Consider the following 21,155-nt stretch of genomic DNA (forward strand, 5'->3'; position numbering starts at 1 on the left):
TAATAATTAGTGTAATTAATAAATTTTCATCCACATTACAACTAATTTTCACATCATTCTAAAAAGTACCTCCTACTTATATTTTTTTTTATTTAATAATTTTGATGTTTCATAACCATGTAACAGCTTAATTAATCAATTAATAAAAAATTAAAGCGCTGTAAAAAAGTAACGTAGTTAAAATTTTAGTAGAAATTTTTATCATTTTTCTCATTCTTTATTTTAACATCTATTTTACCAAATTTTAGATAATTGTAAATTAAAAATAATTTTAGAAAACTTTTTATAAAATTAATCAGCTAAAACATTATAAATTCAATTTTTTAAATATACTTTAAACTATATTATAAGTAACTTATATTTTAATTTTATTTATGTTACAATTTATTTTACAGACTTAAATTTTTATTTTCAAAGAGCCGTTCAATACTTCATAAGTTGCATAGAATCAAATGAGAACTGACAATTTAAATTTGTAGGTTAAGTTGATTGTTATTGAATGCACGTGTATACATCATTAAAATTCATGAAAAATCATGTAAAAAACTCACTTCAATACTGCACCTTACAAATTTGCACAATCTACATTTTTTAATTAAACTTTAAAACGTTATTTCAATAAATAATAATATAATATAATATTCTCAATAAGCGCGCAGTTCTAGCAGACTCGGCAATGCTTCGCTATTGCTAGATCTGAGTATACGTACAGATTAAATGACAACAATTGAAAGTTTCATAAAACCTTAAAAAACTGAACATTAGCAATTTAACAAAATTTAACCTTTCACTTTATAAAAGTCAGAATGTAAATAAATCCAAATGGCAAAACAACAGCACTACCTATCGGATTTAATTCACACCACTCTAATTACAGTATTAGGTGGAACATATTTTTTTAACGAAAAGTGTTGTGGCTGCAAAATCATTACAATTAATACTGAACATTAAGAAACTTACAAAACATTACGGAACCTTATAAAATTTCACCTTTAACTTTATAAAATTCAGAATGTAAATAAATCCAATTGTCAGAACAACACTACCTATCGGATTTAATTCAAACTATTCTCTAAATACGAATTTTAATGTAAGAACAACAGTAAGCTACGACGCAAGTAACTGATATGCGAAATTCCTAGAATCCGATCGCAGCACCAACTACCGGGTTTGACTGATAAACCAAAAATTAGAAAAAAAACGTATAAAACGCGATCGGAGCTCTGCCTACCGGACCCAATTGTGAACCTTAACCATCCCAAGATCAACAACACATAAATAAATTTAAAAAACATTTTCACTTCAATACTGTACCTTACAAATTTGCCCAATGTATATTTTTTAATTACACTTTAAAACGTTATTTCAATAAATAATAATATAATATTTCTTAATACGCGCACAATTCTAAACGCGATCGCAGTGCTGCCTACTTGTTACTTAATAACTTGTGATTTTGTTTACATTGGCAACGGCCATACGGGCTCTTTGTGATTGGTCGTTGTGTTTGACAGCGGCCATCATGCATTGATCTGATTGGTTTTCCTTTGTTTACATTTCCATCTGAGTTATTAACCTCTTATTTATTAAAAAAACTGTTTTCTCGTGATTTTTTGTAACACAAAATTACGAAATATTTTTCTCAATTTGATCGTAGCACCAACTGTCGGGACAAACTAAAATTAAAATAGAATATTATTGAATATTTGATACTGCGATGGTAGTGCAGTCTGCCGGATCCAATGTAAAACATTCCAAAATCAACAACTACTTATAAATAAAAAATTAATTAAAAAAAACATTTTCCAGTGGACCAAATTGTGAATCTAAATCATTCTCGAATCCCCTTGAACACACACACAAAATTTCATCAAAATCAGTCCAGCCGTTTAAGAGGAGCACTTTCATACACACGCACAAAAGATATATAAGATATATATATATATATATATATATATATATATATATATATATATACTAGCATTCTCGTCACGGCTTCGCCCGCGCAATTTGGTTACTTGCGTTTCCCGTCGCGGTCAGGGGATGTTTAGCCAGCCAGAGGATTTGCCTTCCCCGCTGGAGCCCTGTGTTCATTAAGCCTGTGAGAATAAGAATAATAAATAAAAATTAAATTCTCTTCAATTTATAAAAAATATCAGTATATTGTAATTTCTTTAGAGCATCAGTTTGGTCGATACAGGACTACCTAATTGGTTTTTAGATTTCCCGTCGCGGCTTCGCTCGCGAAATACATAATCAGAATTACAAACGTAAATTATCATCACAATATTACCAAATCTCAGAATGATTGATTCAACGGCGGTAGCATAAAACGGTAAAAATTTAAAAAACAATATGTTTTTTATCTCTTAAAAATTAAAATTCATAAACCCAAAAATGGTTTTAGATATTTATCTGAAGAATATTTGCAAGCCCAGATCGAATGGATTAGAATATTGATATGAATGAGTATATCGTTTAGTATAGAAAGGGTCCTTTCTCACCCCTTCAAGGATGAATTTCAAAAAATCTATAAATTGGTTTTTAGATATTCACATAAAGAATACACACACTTCATTTGTTATTGACAAATTCAAAAAACAGTAAATTTCATTGTTATTCCATCTTAACCTTTTAAATTCTGAATTTCAAACAGTCCTTTTTTATTCTGCACTTACACCGTAAATGTTAAGTACGGAATAAAGCCGTACAAATTTGGTTGATTATGGATTATTGATTGTTGATTATTTATTATAGATTTATTATGATTGATTATGTAATTTTGGTTGATAATGAATAAGTTTGTAAGTTATAAATAAGTTAAGATTATGAATAAGTCACAACATTTACTTTTATATATATATATATATATATATATGAACCCTAGCATCCCTGTCGCGGCTTCGCCCGCCCTATATGGTTACTTGCTTGCGTTTCACATCGCATTCAATGTTTTTTTATTTTATATTTTTTGTTCAAGTAATCGGAGGAAAGCAGCCAGTCGCGTCGAACATACAGTAACTGTGTTGTTTGAGTCATCATGCTCCTTAAAAGTCGAAATTCAGAAAACCTCGAAAATGGTTTTTAAACATATATATATGAAAAATATTTGAAAGCCAAAAAAAACCAAAAAAATAGAGCATTCTCGTTTTTTTTCGTTACAATTCTTTTCGTCCACTTAGCCCTCTATATATGATATATGAATTTCCCGTCGCGGTCAGGGAATAAAAAAAAAAATTAGTCGGTCACCGCTTGCTTCGCTCGCCCTTTCCATCCAGCCTGAGGTTTCTGTCCCGTGCATCCCGCTGCGTTCATTAAACTAATGTTTATGAGAATAATAATGATAAATAAAAATGAATTCCTCTTAATTTATAAAAAAATATCAGTGTTTGTAATTTCTTTAGAGCAACAATTTGGTCAGTACTACAGTTAAAACCATTCAGTGATCTAAAAACAGTCGGCCTCCAGCTTAAAAATATTTTATAACAATCTTAAAAAACTATTTTATAAAAAAATAGCATAAAAAAATATTTTTACTGGTTCTTAGCGTTACCCGACAAACACCACAAGGAGGTGGCCGTATTTCGTTTCTCATTTTTTTCGATTTTAATTTTTTATTACTTTTATTTTATGTTTTAGTTAAGTAACTAGAGGCAGATGCAGCCAGTCGCGTTGCGCATATATTAATAGTGGTTGTGTTGGTTGATACACCGCGCCGTACACCGTCGCACCCGTTAAAAAATCGATATTCAAACAATCGGAAAATTGTAAGAGTATTTGCAACTACAAATCTCGTGAATGAATATCTTGTTTAGTATAGTCAAAAATGGAGAAAATTTGCAATCATTGCTGAATTTTTTTTTTTACTTTTCTTCACTTCTTTCAAGGTCGAATTTCGAAAAATTTAAAAATTTGTGTTTAATATTTATTTAAAAATTATACACACCAAAAATCAAGTTGATTTTTTTTACAGAGAAATTAAAAAAGTAGCAGGTTTAAAAAAAAAAATCCTTACTAATCCTTTATACTCGGAATTTCAAAAAGATATAGCAATTAGCTTTAAGATATTCACATGAAGATTAAATATCCAATAAAATTAGGTTAATATCTTCATTTGTTACCGATAAATGAAAAAAATCTGATGTGGATACCACATAACTTCCTTGTACGCATGTTAAATTACTTATACAATTTTTTTTTTAAATGAAAGTTCATAATTTCATTAATAACTTCTAATTTTTTTCATATTTTTTTTTTATTGTTATTATTTATCGTAAAACTTTTTTTATAATCACACGTTAATAATTATTAATAAATCAATATATTTAAATTTTTAAAAAATTAAAAGAAAAAGGAAATTATGTCTGATTTAAACTGATGTACCTTCTCCTTGTAAGATGCAAATATTTCATTAATTAAAATTTTATTTGGCTATAACTTTTTTGTTTTTTTGTTTTTAAGAGGTGGAGGAACCCCATTTACGGGCGCCGAAGCATTGTCAGACTCACAGGTTCCGCAAGCTGTTACAGAAAAAGTTTATGTATTCCTGTGAACCACCGACTAAACCTTACCCACGGCGTCCCCAACTCCTGGGAATTACTTCAGAAGGGGGAGTAAGCGCTCACACACACATTCAGACAACAAAGCAAAGAGCAAGGCACATACATACACAAAAACAGATCCGCACATAACTAAAAACCCCCGCACAAAACAAACCAAATACTTGAACTAAACATACCAACACGTATACACCACTCACGCACAGACACACGCACACCAACTCTCGCATCACTCATACTTACCGTACGCATACTTACATGCCATCAGCTTTAGCTCGGAAAAGGGCTTTACCTCGGGACGCCCCCGGGATTCCAGCCGGTGGAGTGAACGCGGCTTCATTGCATCCAGCCGACCCCCAGAAGACCGGGGAGCCCGGTCTAGACACTCGCCCGCTGCCCTGTACCCGTGGCACCGGGACTCCAGGGCCTCTCTATTTAACCTGCGGTTTTCTTCTGGAGAACTTAAATTTCTCCATAACTGCTTTAGCATATCGGGCAATAGCTGCCCAGTGATTCTCACTGATTAACATAATTTCCTGGAGGTCCTCAGGTTCAAATATTTCCTCTCTGCCAATAGCATCCACGATCTCCTCACGCTCTACCACAAATCTAGAACAGCGAAAAAATACATGAAAAGGCGTCTCTTCAACCCCACAATCAGGGCAGCTATCTGAGTGGACCAATCCAAACGTATAAAGATACGCCCTAAATCCCCCAACCCCCGCCAGCAGCGGAGTAAGATTATAATCCAGCGAGCCATGGGTTCTCGCGAAAATGGATACAACTTCGGCTTTGCCTTTGGAATCAATGAAAATAAGTACCACTTATGATATAACGTTGAAAAGCTCTCAATGAGGGCTTATTATTGCAGTAAACCAAATCCAAATGTTTTTAGATTTTCGGCTTTTTTGGAAACTTTTGGTTTATTCGATTGCAATCAAAAGGGAGATGCAGAACTAGATGTTACAACAGTCCTAAATCCAAAATTTCAACATCCTACGGCTAATCTTTTTGAGTTATGGGAGATACATATGTCACGCCGAAACTAGTCAAAATGGATTCAAGGATGGTCAAAACGGATATTTCCGTTGAAATTTAAAAACCGAAATTTTTCGAGATCACAATACCTTTATTTCGTACAAGAAATTAAAAAAGTAAAAAAGAAATAGTAAATTTCATAGTGACTTCATTTTAACCATTTAAACTCGGAATTTTAAAAAAAATCCTTTTTTAGTGTGCACTTACATTAGTAGTTTTCTGGGCGTTGATGAATCAGTCAGTCAGGACATATTATTTTATAGGAACAGATATATTCTTATTTTAAAATGTTAGCTGAAAGTAATTGTTTTATAGTATTATTGTAAATACTTTTTCGTTATCAATTAATCGTATTATTATTATTATTTCTTTTTTATTAATTTACTTTTGTTAGATTTCATTGATATTTTACTTTTTCTGTAGTATCTACTGATGATGATTGGTTAATAATGAAAATAACCATCTAGGTTTAAATTATAAGTAAATGTTTTTTTAAACGGGGTTTTTTGGGCTTAATTATTTAAAAATTTATTTAAACACCGGATTAACACATTTTTTTATTTATATTTTTGTAAAATGATATTTTATTTTCTAATAATCTTTTACTTTCTCGCCTAGCATTATAGCAGATCTACAGCTTTAGAAGGGAATTTATTGTAATCGGTCCAATTTGGACATATGCGGTTTTCACCGGATCTTGATGTTTTTACACCTAAGGAACCCAAAAAACCGGAAGGAAATTTTCCGAATGTTAATATTCGTATGTACGTGTATGTATTTGGTCTCGGCCTCTAAATCACCTTATATCTCCAGAACTACTGGACTGATTTTGACCAAAATTGTTCAGATTACTTTTATATACGGGGCGTTGATGCCATTAAATTTTTAACTTAAAAGATCGAAGGGATGACACTGTAGTGCAATGTCTCCCCCAGTACCTCGAGATTTCGCTTAATGAAGGTCATATTTTTCTTAAGCACATTTATTAACAATTAAAAAATTACAATATTTTTTTTTAAATGTTGAAAAATCGCACCCCCTCCCAAAAAAGGCTCTAAACAACTGCTATTTTGTGACATCACAGGTGAGCGGTAGAATTAAATAAATGAATATTATTTAATTCTATAAGTGTAAAATAGTAATTCGGTCGGGCTGTCTCGAACTCAATTCACGGTCGATTCGGTACCTGGTGCGTTAAGCCTCGCGACTACACCGGTACAAGCTAAATTTTTTCTATGTAAGTTATGAAATTACATTAGTTTAGTTAGTGCCGACCGTCGCCGCTAGTACCCCCACACCTGCGCGAACGCTTTAATTAGAATCATTGAATTAAATAAGAGAAAAAATATTATATTTAGTTAAAATGATAAATATCTTTTATTAAGTTGTGAGTGTAAGTGTGTGTAAGCCGTGCATTAGAAATATTCCACAGTTGTAGAAAATGTTATCCAAGAATAGACGGCATATTAATGTATAATCACTAAACAAAAGGTGGATTTTCATAGTAATTTTTATATACTCGTATAATTGCCATATTTATTTTCTGAATAACTTATGAATATAACGTAACTATTAATTGGTAATGTTTAATTAAAATAGGTGTACATTTATTAATAGATTTACTACATTTTATTTCGTTTACTTATATTTTTTTCTTTGAAACACATATAGTAGAGGAACATAAGGGTCGGATAAGGTGAAACGAGTCTGTTCAAAACCAGGATCCACATGGGCAAAAGAGTATAAAAAAAAAAATCATTTCTTCTTTCGTTACATATAATCGATAAAATTGTACTGTTTTAATAGAACCCTAACAACATTCTATAAAAAGAACATTAAACATATTACTATCCTTTTTATTCGTTTCACTATGATGTATATATTTCAAGATATTATAAAATTACGAAATTTTTAATATAAAAAACAAAATGTGATGAAATTTTTTGTTTTTATTTTCATGTTTATGAATATTTCATAAGGAAAAGGTAGATTATAAATGTAGACAGTTTATACGCTCTGTTCCTCATGACTTTATCCCGTTTAGACTTTATCTACGTTTCTTTTTTTTACAGATATTCTGACTACGTCTCTTTTTACTTTCTGTTATCTCTGACGCGTATAGTATAGTTAACGGATGTGATTGTTTATTTGTTTTGACCACTGTTTCTTATCAGTTACATAATATATGCGTTTATCTTATCAAAATGATTCGGAAATGTATTTACGGAATCGATGTATGACATGGCATATTTACATATATAATAAGTGGCTGTTCTGATAAAAAGAAAAATATCTAAAAATTATAGAAGATTTTAAATGTAGGAATAAAATTACTATTAGTATCGTTGATGGAATTAACGCATTATTTTTCCTTTATTTTTGTAAATAAATTTTTATTTATATGAACATATCTAAGAACCCGTCGTTAGAATGGGCCAATTTTTAAAATCATTTAATTTTTTTTTGTTTTTTGCTTCCCTAGTTCAAAAAACCATTTTGTACTACCTGAAATTAGTATACTCATGTAATTTAGATATTTAACTTTCAAATTTACAGTGTTAAAAAGTGACGCAACCTTACGGGAAAATGAGTAAGTTACAATAATTGTTGAAAGTGGCTTCAATTATGCGATTCACATAATCGAATACGACGTTGCATGCTCTTAAACATATTTTGTAACATCTGTTTAAGAATTTCAGCATCACATCGTTATATCGCTCTGCAATTCGGGAATGTTGTGAGGATGAGTTTTGTAAGCAGCATCCTTAAGTATCTCCACAAGAAAAAGTCAGGAGGGAATAAATCAGGAGACCAATAATATGCAGCTTGCACGTCGATCAACTTTTCTGGTGTTAGCGCTTTCGGTCGACTACTTTTGGCTGCATCTGCCCCATTTCCTCTCCCATGGAACTTGTCGTACATCCGCTTGATGAAGGACTTGTTTGGTGCATCCACAACGTACTTTTCTGAGAACGCATTCTGGGCCTGGCCACAACTGGTACATCTAATGCATTGGGAGATAATGATTATTCTCTGCTGCATTATGCGATCCATTTTTCCTCAGTGGCGGCTCGTACTTAAAATTAGTGAGGGTGCTGCTTCAGAAAATTTTTGCTGGGCCTTTCAAGGCCATCGTTAAATTATTTTGTTAAATAAAAGAACCGAAAAAGTGAATCAAATAGAATAACTGAAAGTAGGATAATAATGTAATTCTACTCTTTATTACATTCAAGAATATGGTACACGGTTTTTAACCGCAATGTGTTTAACCAAATAAAAAATAAAATGTCTATACATATAATATTTTTTAGTATTATTAGATAATAATGTAATAAAATGTCCGCTTAAAAACACTATAGTCCAATGGTGCTTAATTTAAATTTCTATTTGCACAGAAACAAATACATAATTAGTTATTAGTTTTTACTAATTATCTTCTCTTTCGCCTTTCTAGCGTATTTTTCATAGATTTGCAAAGAAACAGTCCTTGCTTTCCGCCATCTTCTGATCGCTACTGAAAAAAACAACTAAACCGCTATTATATTCCTTCCACCGACTAAACTAGAAAAAGGAACGGTCAAGGAATGTTACATACACTCGCGGAGTAACAAAAAACCTACCTTCCACCACTTGAAGTCTGAATATTTTTATAGTAGTCACCGTACGACAAAAATATTCAGACTTCAGAAGTGACCCGACCAAAATTAGCAGATACTGATCGGTCAAAAACGGCTCAAGCAATTTACATCAAATTTTAACATGCACATCTAAATTTCAATGAAACAGATGTAGTAGTTTGTAGATTTTTGAGCCTGAAAGTGTTATACGTAGGCATATATTTATATAATATATATATATATATACTAGCAAACCCAGCGATGTTTCGCTAATGCTAGATTTGAGTATATATATATATATATATATATAGATTATGAACACAATTGAAAGTTCCATAAAACATTACCAAAATGAACATAACGGAATTAACAAAATTTAACCTTTCCTTTTACCCTTTCTTCTATTTCCCCTTTCTTCCAATTCCCATTTCTCCCTTTCCCTTTCTCATTTCCCGTTTCTTTTTTCTTTTCCTCCTTTCCCATTACAATTTTTATCCCTCTTCACTATCCACCATTTTCTCCCCCTTCCCTTTCATTCCCTCATTTGTCTTTCCCTGATTTCCCTTTCCCCCTTTCTCTTTCTCTTCTTTTCCCTTTGCATTTCCTTTTACCGTTTCACATTTTCGCCTTTTTCTTTTTTTCTTTTTTCAATTTTTTACTTGCTTTCCTTTTCCCATTTCCATTTTTACCACGTTCCATTTCTCTTTCCCCCATTCCTCTCTTCCCTTTCCACAGTTTTCTCCTTTTTATCCCCCTTTCTTATTCCTTTCGTCATTTCACTTTTCCTTATTTCCCTTTCCCTCTTCCTTTTTCACCTTTTTATTTTTTATCATTTCCCTTTTCCATTTCCTTTTCTCGTATTTCCTTTCCCCTGTTTTACTTTTCCCCTTTCTTTCCTTTCCTCTGTTTTACTTTTTCCCTTTCTTTCCTTTTCCCATTTTTATTTTTACCATATTCCCTTTCTCTTTGCCCATTTTCCCCTCTTTTCTTTCCACTACTTTCTCCTCCTTTTCTTATTTCCCTTTTGTTCCTTCCTTTCCCGTTTTCGTATTTTCTCCTTTTCCCTTTTTTTATCTTTTCCCGTTTTCCTTTTCCACGTTTTTTTTTTATATTTTCCATTTTCCCTTTCTTTCCTTTTTCCCATTTTAATTTTTACCATATTCTTTTTCTCTTTCCACCATTTTCACTCTTCTCTTTACAGTTTTCTCCTTTTTCTACTCGTTTCCCTTTACTTCCTTCATTTCTGTTTCCCTTTCCTCCTTACTCTTTCTTCCTTTTCCCTTTTTCTCCTTTCCATTTCCTTTTCCCGTTTTTACTTTTTTCTTTTTTCCATTTTACCCTTCCCGTTTTTCCATTTTCATTTATACTATATTTCCTTCCTGTTTCCCCAATTTCTATTCTTCCCTTCCCATGATTTTCTACTTTTTATCTTTCTTTCCTTCCGTCATTTCTCTTTCCGTTATTTCCCTTTCCTCCTTCCTTTTTAACCCTTTCCCTTTCTCCTTTTATCTTTCAAATTAATCTTGCGACAAGGATAATTGTGCTGGGAAATTACACGATTATGGAATGGAATGGAATGCAAAGTTGGCGGGAGTTTATAGATTCTCCCTTCGGATCGCAGAACCTGGACAGAGTCCCTTGCTGCTAGATGATTCTAAATCGGGCGTGTTTTTAAAAGGTTTATTTTAAGTGACGGTCTAATTTTTCACGTTTTGTCTTATTTAATATTTAGTATTTTTAAGGACGGATTTAATTGCATTCCAATCCGTTGTTAAACCAGCGTTATCGAACCCATTTTTATGGGCCGACCGCGGAAGGCTAGGCTTATGCAACCTGTCCTCCCGACGTAATTCCCCTTCAGACCGTCCACTGAAGTCCTTTCGGTGCTAACGCTTCATAGGCTAGCAGGAATACGCCACAACGGAGCACTAGCTATATGGAGGGAGCAATGCGCCTCCTTTTCCGGAGGAGTCGCAATTGCTGATTTATGTTAATTTATATGTAAGTTTTAAAGGAAGGGTTGTGTAGAAGCTCTTCATCCACTTATGTTATGGCTGCCTTTCAGGACGCATCTCTGCTGGGCTCTGTTCCGGACTCTTGTCCGTGATGTTGGGACGAGTAGAGGGTCTTCCTTCTTCTTCATCTTCTTCTTCCGATGACACTATTACTAAGAAAATCTTAGTTTTTATACCCCACGCTAGACGTCGAATTTTCAAGGTTAATTAAAAATTAAATATCTAACTTTATAGTTAAATAAATTCTTTTCGATGGTTTTTAACGATTAAATACCATTTATGTTGAATATGTTCTTTTCCAAGGTTATTTAAAAACACACTATTGTCGTATAATAAACATTTAATTTGCAATAACAAATATTGAAGTCAATAATTGAGATAAAAACTATCCTATATTTGAAGTTGTCCAAATTACAGATAGTTACGAAATTATTTTACGAAATTTTATCAAAATCGGTTCAGTAGTCTCGGTGTTTATCCCGAACATACATCGTGCCACGAGATTTATATATATATATATATATATAAGACATATATAATACATCCCGTCAAGTATATTTAATTATTTATTTAATATTTATATTGAACACTTCACATGTTCAACCATATTTTTTCAAAACGGATATTTGTCTCGGAATTTATTTTCAAAATTAGTGATCATAATTTTTTCCTGAGATAAATTCCCTGCAGTTTATTCTGAGATAAATCTGTACATAATCATCTCCCTAGTCATTAATCCCCTCCTATATACCTTAACCCGCAAAAGTTACTCGACCATGCAAGAATAATGCCGTTACTCGACGCGTGAGCGCCACGCTCACTCTGATGCACTACTAATAAAAATAATTGATTATTGGGAATTTTTCCCGTAAGCCAGAAATGCAACACTTGCTTATCTTATTCCAAACGCATGCGTAGGCAGCTAGATGGCGTTCCAAGAATGTTTTCAAATTCTTTTGCCAGGTTCAGCTACTCTTAAAAGAATGGATGAACTAAAAATCTTAGCGATGCATTATGATAATAAATGTTCTGAATCGGTCCTCCAAGCAGAGTATTTTATTTGGTGCGAAGAGATGAAGTCATTAAATTTAAAATGTAATCTAGAAGTAACTGAAGTATTTGATCGCTGCAATAAAGAATATTTGCCGAATATACATAATTACTTGCAAGTTTTAGCGACTCTTCCAATAACAACATGTACTAATGAACAATCGTTCTCCACAACTTATCATCTTCATCAATCAAATAGTCAGAACGATTGCGTATAACAAGTCGGGGGATGGAAGATTAAGTTCGTTAGTTTCTCTGTCAGTAACCCACTCGGTTGGTCTAGTGGTGAACGCGTCTTCCCAAATCAGCTGGTTTGCAAGTTGAGAGTTCCAGCGGTCAAGTCCTAGTAAAGTCAGTTATTTATTGCCACGGATTTGAATACTAGATCGTGGATACCGGTGTTTTTTGGAGGTTGGGTTTCAATTAACTACACACATCTCAGGAATGGTGGAACTGAGATTGTACAAGACTACACTTCATTTTCACTCATACATATCATTCCTCTGAAGTATTATCTGAACGGTAATTACCGGAGGCTAAGTGGGAAAATAAAAGTTTCTTTGTCAGTGGATAGAGATATTATTATTAATCCGGATGAAGTTTTAGATATTATGGCGCGAAAGAAAAATCAACGACTAGTTTTCTATTAATGCATAACATTTATTGGAGTGTAAATATGTGAGTGTGAAGAATAAATGTGGATTATGAAAAAATTATATATTAACTTATAATATAATATAATATATAATTATATATTAAATTATATATTATATATTAAAAATATTATATTGATTCTTATTTGCGTAGTAAATAATGTATTAAATTTAACCATATATTTCGGATTTTTTAAACGCAATAAAGTATAAAAAACCCTTTCAATAAAAATTTATATTCATTGTTTTTATTATTATTATTATTATTGCTATGTTATCATCATCATCCCCCTTAGCCAACCCCGAAAAAAATCCTGACTAAGTGCCTCCTAAGCACAGTGGTAGTCCAAGGAGCCGCAAAAAATACTTTGTGGATAGGGTGAAGAAAACGATCAAAGTTTAAAAATATAAATTTTTTAAGACTTTTTTTACTTAATTTGAAATTTAATAATAGTATAACAACAATATTTCATCATAATTCACCCCATCACCAAAAATTAAACCCTACGTAAATTTTTATCGGTTGTACATTTTTCAGTTGATTTTTTTTTTTAGTTTCTTCCATTTAACTTAGTAAATGTAGATTTATAAAAAAAAAATCTGTCGTTATGTTGGGGGCGGGGAGCAGAAAACCGTAAAAAAACATAATTTATTGAATTTTTTAAACTTTTTTCACGTATCATTATTTTTAATAAAACACATATAACCAATAATAAATATAAATAACCAATGCCAGGAAAATATAACAACTTTTTTGTTAGCATTTTTATCATTATGAAAATTATTGAGATTCAAACTCATGGGGAAAAAAACGTATGTATAATTTGCAGACATTAATCAGAGATAAATTTATATTTAAACAAAGATAATAATTATGTATAATACTATTTTGTTTATAATAAATTAGCTGAAATATATTGATAAAAGTAATAAATTTAATTTCAAATAATATCTTTATAGCATTTATAAAAATAAAAGAAACATGTTAATAGACGTAACTTCAATAATAATGAATATATGTTTGTAAAATGTTTAATTATATTTGACCTAACGATTGTCAGTTTGTTTTTATCTATTATATTTATAGTGACATTTAGTATAAGTGTTTATTAATGAAAATTATTGTGTTTAATGACTTTTTAAGTTTTAGTGCTTACGTGCACGTGAGCGCGTGAACTTATGAATAAATCTGTTTTTCATAATAAATTTGTCAAAGTAAAGTATTTATTTGCGATTAAATATGGAAATATATTTATTTTTTTCTCTGAAATGATAATTTTTATTAAAAGAATATTTTGTTTTAAATTTAAAAAAAAAATGTCACATTAACATTTTGTAGAAGTAATGCAAAACAGTGGTTTTAAATAATAACTTTTTCCTTAAAATCTATCGATGATGCTTATTTTCGCTGTATTTACAATATTTTTCGGTAGAGTACCTTGTTAATAAATGAAATCTTACGTGGTAGCCGGCCAAACCGATTAGCTACAAGGCTTTTAGAGCGCACTTAGCAGCCGCGGAACAGTACCTCTGATTGTTTATGTTTACAAAAGTAAGAAAATGTTAAATAATTGTTAATTATCGATATGTTATTCAACTATTTACTAATTGGTAATTTTGAAATAAATAAAAAAAAAAACAAATATTACTATTTATTTTATTTTTTAAAGTTGCGTATTTTGACATTTTTCATGCATATTTTAAGCATTTTTCATGCATATTTCAAACTTTTTATGTTGCATATAATCCGGTCTCTACTTATGAGTAAATCAATAAACAATTACACACTTACATGAAGGTCATTTAATAGAGACAAATGAATGAACACATTATTGTTTATTCAATGATAATTTAACTAACGAAACTTTTACCGTTTAGGTACTTGTTCCATCTTTCTATGAGTCTTCATATTCCAGTAGTAAACCATTGTTTACTTCGGTATCTGACCCTTTCTTGTAGCGCTCATTGTTGCCGAACATGTTTCATTTAAAAACTCTTTGAACAAAAAGAATTTGGATGGGGGCTGTAAAATAGATCCAGCAATAGTTTCCGACCCGACTTTTGATTATACAGAAGTCCCATAATGGTAGAACATATTTTATTTGTAATTTGGATGGACATGAGTAATCTTATACAGGTGTTTCTAAAATGGTGGACTGGCTATACGTTTTCGAATTCTACTTGTAAAACTAAACCAAAAATATTCTTAGGAAAATTGGCAATTTCGCCTTCGTTCTCTCCCTGTCTGCCAATTTGTTATTTTATATATATATATTTTTTTTTTGTCTTCAGTCACTTGACTGGTTTGATGCAGCTCTCCAAGATTCCCTATCTAGTGTTAGTCGTTTCATTTCAGTATACCCTCTTCATCCTACATCCCTAACAATTTGTTTTACATATTCCAAACGTGGCCTGCCTACACAATTTTTCCCTTCTACCTGTCCTTCCAATATTAAAGCGACTATTCCAGGATGCCTTAGTATGTGGCCTATAAGTCTGTCTCTTCTTTTAACTATATTTTTCCAAATGCTTCTTTCTTCATCTAATTGCCGCAATACCCCTTCATTTGTCACTTTATCCACCCATCTGATTTTTAACGTTTTCCTATAGCACCACATTTCAAAAGCTTCTAATCTTTTCTTCTTCTTAGATACTCCGATCGTCCAAGTTTCACTTCCATATAAAGCGACACTCCAAACATACACTTTCAAAAATCTTTTCCTGACATTTAAATTCATTTTTGATGTAAACAAATTATATTTCTTACTGAAGGCTCGTTTCGCTTGTGCTATTCGGCATTTTATATCGCTCCTGCTTCGTCCATCTTTAGTAATTCTGCTTCCCAAATAACAAAATTCTTCTATCTCCATAATCTTTTCTCCTCCTATTTTCACATTCAGTGGTCCATCTTTGTTATTTCTGCTACATTTCATTACTTTTGTTTTGTTCTTGTTTATTTTCATGCGATAGTTCTTGCGTAGGACTTCATCTATGCCGTTCATTGTTTCTTCTAAATCCTCTTTACTGTCGGCTAGAATTACCTATATCATCAGCAAATCGTAGCATCTTTATCTTTTCACCTTGTACTGTTACTCCGAATCTAAATTGTTCTTTAACGTCATTAACCGCTAGATCCATGTAAAGATTAAAAAGTAACGGAGATAGGGAACATCCTTGTCGGACTTCCTTTCTTATTACGGCTTCTTTCTTATGTTCTTCAATTGTTACTGTTGCTGTTTGGTTCCTGTACATGTTAGCAATTGTTCTTCTATCTCTGTATTTGAACCCTAATTTTTTTTTAAATGCTGAACATTTTATTCCAGATTACGTTATCGAATGCCTTTTCTAGGTCTATAAACGCCAAATATGTTGGTTTGTTTTTCTTTAATCTTCCTTCTACTATTAATCTGAGGCCTAAAATTGCTTCCCTTGTCCCTATACTTTTCCTGAAACCAAATTGGTCTTCTATATTTTATATAAAAATTTATATCTCAAGTTCGAATAGAGGAATCATATTTTACGCGTCTTTGTAATAAAATTTTAAAATTAGCAAAAAAATCATTACTTAAATACCTTCGCAAATTACAAAATGGCGATCATTTTTATATTTCAATTGGTTATATTTCGATAAATATAAGTTTTATCAAAATGTATGTTATTGCTAAAATATTAAGCCTTTTCTTTTGAACAAAATTCAATTTTATTTTTTAAAATCGGTTAACAAGTAGCCGTGTTACAGCAGAAAATTAATGTTGTAATTTTGTGTCTGATTTCATGTCCTCCACTTTACGTTCAATTCGATTAAATATTAATTGCTTTAATATTAATAAGGGAATATACATTTTGATAAAACTTGTATTTATCGAAATATAACCGATTGAAAAATAAAAATGACCGCTATTTTGTAATTTACGAAGATTAAGCACTGATTTTTTCCTAATTTTAAAACTTTATTACAAAGACGGTTACAAAATATTAATGTGATTCCTCTATCCGAACTTGAGATAAAAATTTTTATATAAAAATAATAACATGGCGAACAGAGGGAGAACGAAGGAGAAATTGCCATTTTTCCTAAGGATATTTTTTGATTAGTTTTTCAAGTAGAATCCGAAAAAGTATAGCCAGCTCACCGTTTTAAAAATACTCTGTATATTTGTATGTTACTATTCTTGAAATTCATTGAGTTTTTTGTCATTATTTGTTGCAGATGTCTGTCTAGTCCTTGATGATGTTGTGGACCCCAAGGGAAATTGCGTACGTTTTAGAGGCGTACTTTGCTTCTCAAGACCCGATCCTTTCAGCACAAAGGAAATTCAGGTAACACTTCAATGAACACAATTCACTATCCCGGAAAATTATCCTCCATGCAGTGAGGAACTTTCGAAAAACAGGGGATGCCAACAAAAAAACGTTGATTGCCTCTACAGTCTCGTTCCCATGACACAATTCAACGTGTTGCAAACTCCATGCAACAAAGTCCAAACAAGTCTACCAGTCGATTGTCACAGGAAGTGGTTTTCCCCGTAGCAGAGTCCACAGGATTATGAAACAAGACCTACACCTGTACACGTATAAGATACAGGTAGCACAGCAGTAGCTCTCGCTAGGTAGGCTTAGTCGAAAAACGTTGTGCGATACGCTCTTGGATAAGTGCAGCGAGGACGAAACATTTCTTGAGCACTTATCTCATCAGATGAAGCCAATTTTCACTTATCTGTTTACGTTAATAAGCAAAACTGTAGGTTTCGGCGTTAACCCATACTAGATCGTGGATACCGGTGTTCTTTGGTGGTTGGGTTTTCAATTAACCACACATCTCAGGAATGGTCGAACTGAGAATGTACACGACTACACTTCATTTACGCTCATACATATCATCCTCATTCATCCTCTGAAGTATTATCTAAACGGTAGTTACCGGAGGCTAAACAGAAAAAGAAAGAAAGAAGGTTTCGGGGTTAACCCATCGGGTTGGTCAAGTGGTGAACGCGTCTTCACAAATCAGCTGATTTGGAAGTCGAAAGTTCCAGCGTTCAAGTCCTAGTAAAAAGTCAGTTATTTTTACAAGGATTTGAATACTAGATCGTGGATACCGGTGTTCTTTGGTGGTTGGGTTTTCAATTAACCACACGTCTCAAGAATGGTCGAACTGAGATTGTACAAGACTACTCTTCATTTATACTCATATATATCATCTTCATTCATCCTCTGAAGTATTATCTGAAAGGTAATTGCCGGAGGCTAAACAGGAAAAAGAAAGTAAGAAGGTTTCGGGGGTTGAGAAAACCCTCGCAATGTAAACTTTTCATAGTGTCAAAATTATCGTTTGGTGTGCCGTAATTCATGCATGTGTCATCGGTCCGTACTTTTTCGAGGCCAGACACGGTTCTACCGTTACTGTTAATACTGAACTCTACAACCAAATGTTTAATATGTTTCTCATTCCTGAAACAGAATATCGTGGTCTGTCAGAAATGTGGATGCGACAGGATGGCACTACCTATCACAGCATGACAGCCTACGGCAACTCTCCAAGTGTCAACTCTGTCGTTTCGTGTTAGAGTGCGTGTGCGTAGAGTGTTTTATTTTTTCTGTATTTTTCTGGAAGTTTATCTAGAAAAATATGACATTGTACAGGTTAAGTATAGTAGAGTTAATTTAACTTAATTTATCTATTGAGAGATGGGATACTATTGTTCCTACACGTTATATTAGATAAGGAGAGGACTTTCATTTATTTGAATTATTTATTTCTATAGTTTATATTTGCAGTTACGATACTCGGCAGTGTAGTCTATAGTAGGAGAATAGTGAAAGGAATCGAGCAGTACTTAGCCCAAATCGTTATTGGATTTGGGTATGAATTTAAATCGGGGATTCCTCGTCATCCCTGTGGTCCAATTTGAACCCGGTTTCTAGTTTTCCTTCTTCCTTCCCCTCCAGTACCTTCTCTTAGCTATCTTCCACAGTAGGCGGTAAATCCCATACACCCATTATGTACGGGGTGCTGGGCGTTTAGTTAGGAAAATTTTCCCACTTCCGATGAGAAAATGAAAAGATCACCAGATCTATCACCCCGGCAGAATACTTCCTTTGGGGTTACCTGAAGAGGAGAGAATATATGCCAACAAACCACGAACAATGAATGCTCTAAAGGAAGAAACCAGAAGGGAAATTGCAGCCATTGCAGTTGAACGGTTCCACTGCACCAATCTCCAGCTTAAAGCCAGAACCAAGAATGTTCTCATTGTAATGGTGGCCACTTGAAGGACTTGATTTTCAAACATTAATGTGGTGTGCACCTGTATGTCCCGTTTGTATTCACCACAGTTTGCACTAAAACTTATTACTGCAACTCCGAATATTTGTATTTAAAATGTCGCCATCATTATGGGACAGCCTGTATTTCCATTTCTTTTAACCGGTGTAAGAACGGATGGTTATCGTACAAAAAAAATTACCCCTTTAGAGAGAGAAACAGAATGTTTCTTCCTTATTACGAATTTCTTTTTATTTTTTAGCATTTCATAACAGTACTCGCTATTAATTGTAAGTTTATCTTCCAAATAATCACAATAAATTAGGATTTAATTGTTCCAAAACATTGTTAGTATTACTTTGCCGGCTAACCTGAAGGTTAAAAAATAATTATATATATATATATATATATATATTAGAATAAATAATTTTATTTGGTCGGGTGAACGCGGATGTTTCCATTTCATAATTTGAAGTTTGAATCCGCCCAAGCTGATGAATCCAGGTTTCACCCTCCTACACCAAAAAAAAACAAAAAAACTGTCAATAAGCTCCGTATAAATGTAGCTTCGTGTAGACCTTTTCGGAACCAATCTCTAATAAGTTTAACGGTAATTCAGTTTTTCATGGATAATGAATGAAATAGATCCGATATTAAAATTAAAAATTTCAGTAATTACCAAATCTTTATGCGTCTGTCCTTGTGAAAAGATCATTAACAACATTTTGTAAAGCAAACTTCCACCGATTAGTGGAAACTTCCGCCGATCTTCCGCTATATTGAAAATCGGTGATGCGTTTACTGTTCCATTTAAAATGTTAGATCCATTTAAAATTTGTTCGGTTATTATACTTTTTATAATATTGTTTTAACATTTGCCAGTGAATTTCAGCTGGAAAATCTTATCACGCACCATGTACTTCTACGGTACACCTTTCAAACGGAACTGAAATTTTGAAATAACCAAAAGAAATTATAAAATGAAATTCTTTTTGAACAGCTGATGTTTTCTATGTCAGGAGTGCCGACTTGAACGTCAGGTTAGTTTCACTTTATTACATTAAAATAGTTTTTCCGTTGTTGCCATTTGTCTATTTAATTATGTTCAATAATTAGGAACGTTCAGTTCCTTGTATAATTATATATATATATATAACATTGGTTTTATATTTTTTAATTCTGTTCTTGGGGTTAAACATAAATAATTAAACTGAAGTGTTTTTCTGTAAACCAAGGTAAATTTTATTTATTTACAATCGCTAATTACATTAATTATAAAGCTTACCTGTAAAAACAACATTCAAAGTTTATTATTCACTATGTTGTTTCCTTCTTTTACAAACGATTTTTTGCTAGTCTAATTCAATTACTCTTATCACGCGACATGTTTATTAATTTTTTATTCTTTTTATCTCCTGCACCATCTGGTGCCTAACTTACCAACCCATCAAACTTGTGCGGTAAATTCAATCGTATTAAGAAAGTAATATACTTTCCTTACATCTGTCCCCCCGCCCAGGGTGAAAATTTTGCTACAAAATTTATATTGTTTTTGAAGGCCTCGGACTTAATATAGCCCCACACAAAGTAGTCACGAGATGTGAGGTCTGGGGACCTTGCTGGCTAGAACCCCTTGCTTATTATTCGATCAACAAAGAACTCTTGCAGAAAATTAACGGTTTCTCGAAACGTGTGGCATGTAGCGCCGTCTTGCTAAAACCAGCAATTTTCGTTCTTGTGGTTCCAGGAGGGACACAAATTGGTGCACAATGTTCCTGTATACTTCACCATTTACTGTCTGTTCGAAGAATACGGGTCCGAGTATACGATGACGAGATATCGCATACCACACACCAATTTTTTCAGGATGCAATGATTTGTCTTCTAAAGCGTTAGGATTTTCAACCGCCCAAATTCGACAATTTTGACTGTTCTCATAACCATCGAGATGGATCCAAGCC

General features: G+C 32.6%; 1 long non-coding RNA gene across 4 annotated transcripts in view; it reads left to right on the forward strand.

The window, feature by feature from the left end:
- LOC142320858 (uncharacterized) overlaps positions 1-21,155 on the forward strand; it is a 308,648-nt gene that overhangs the window by 87,397 nt on the left and 200,096 nt on the right. For all 4 annotated transcript variants that reach the window (XR_012755495.1, XR_012755493.1, XR_012755494.1 and 1 more), the window contains one exon: positions 17,143-17,252. This is a non-coding gene — a long non-coding RNA (uncharacterized LOC142320858). The remainder of the gene's footprint in view (positions 1-17,142; positions 17,253-21,155) is intronic.

The sequence above is a fragment of the Lycorma delicatula genome, chromosome 3, assembly GCF_047948215.1.
Source record: "Lycorma delicatula isolate Av1 chromosome 3, ASM4794821v1, whole genome shotgun sequence".
Taxonomy (NCBI): Eukaryota; Metazoa; Arthropoda; class Insecta; order Hemiptera; family Fulgoridae; genus Lycorma; species Lycorma delicatula.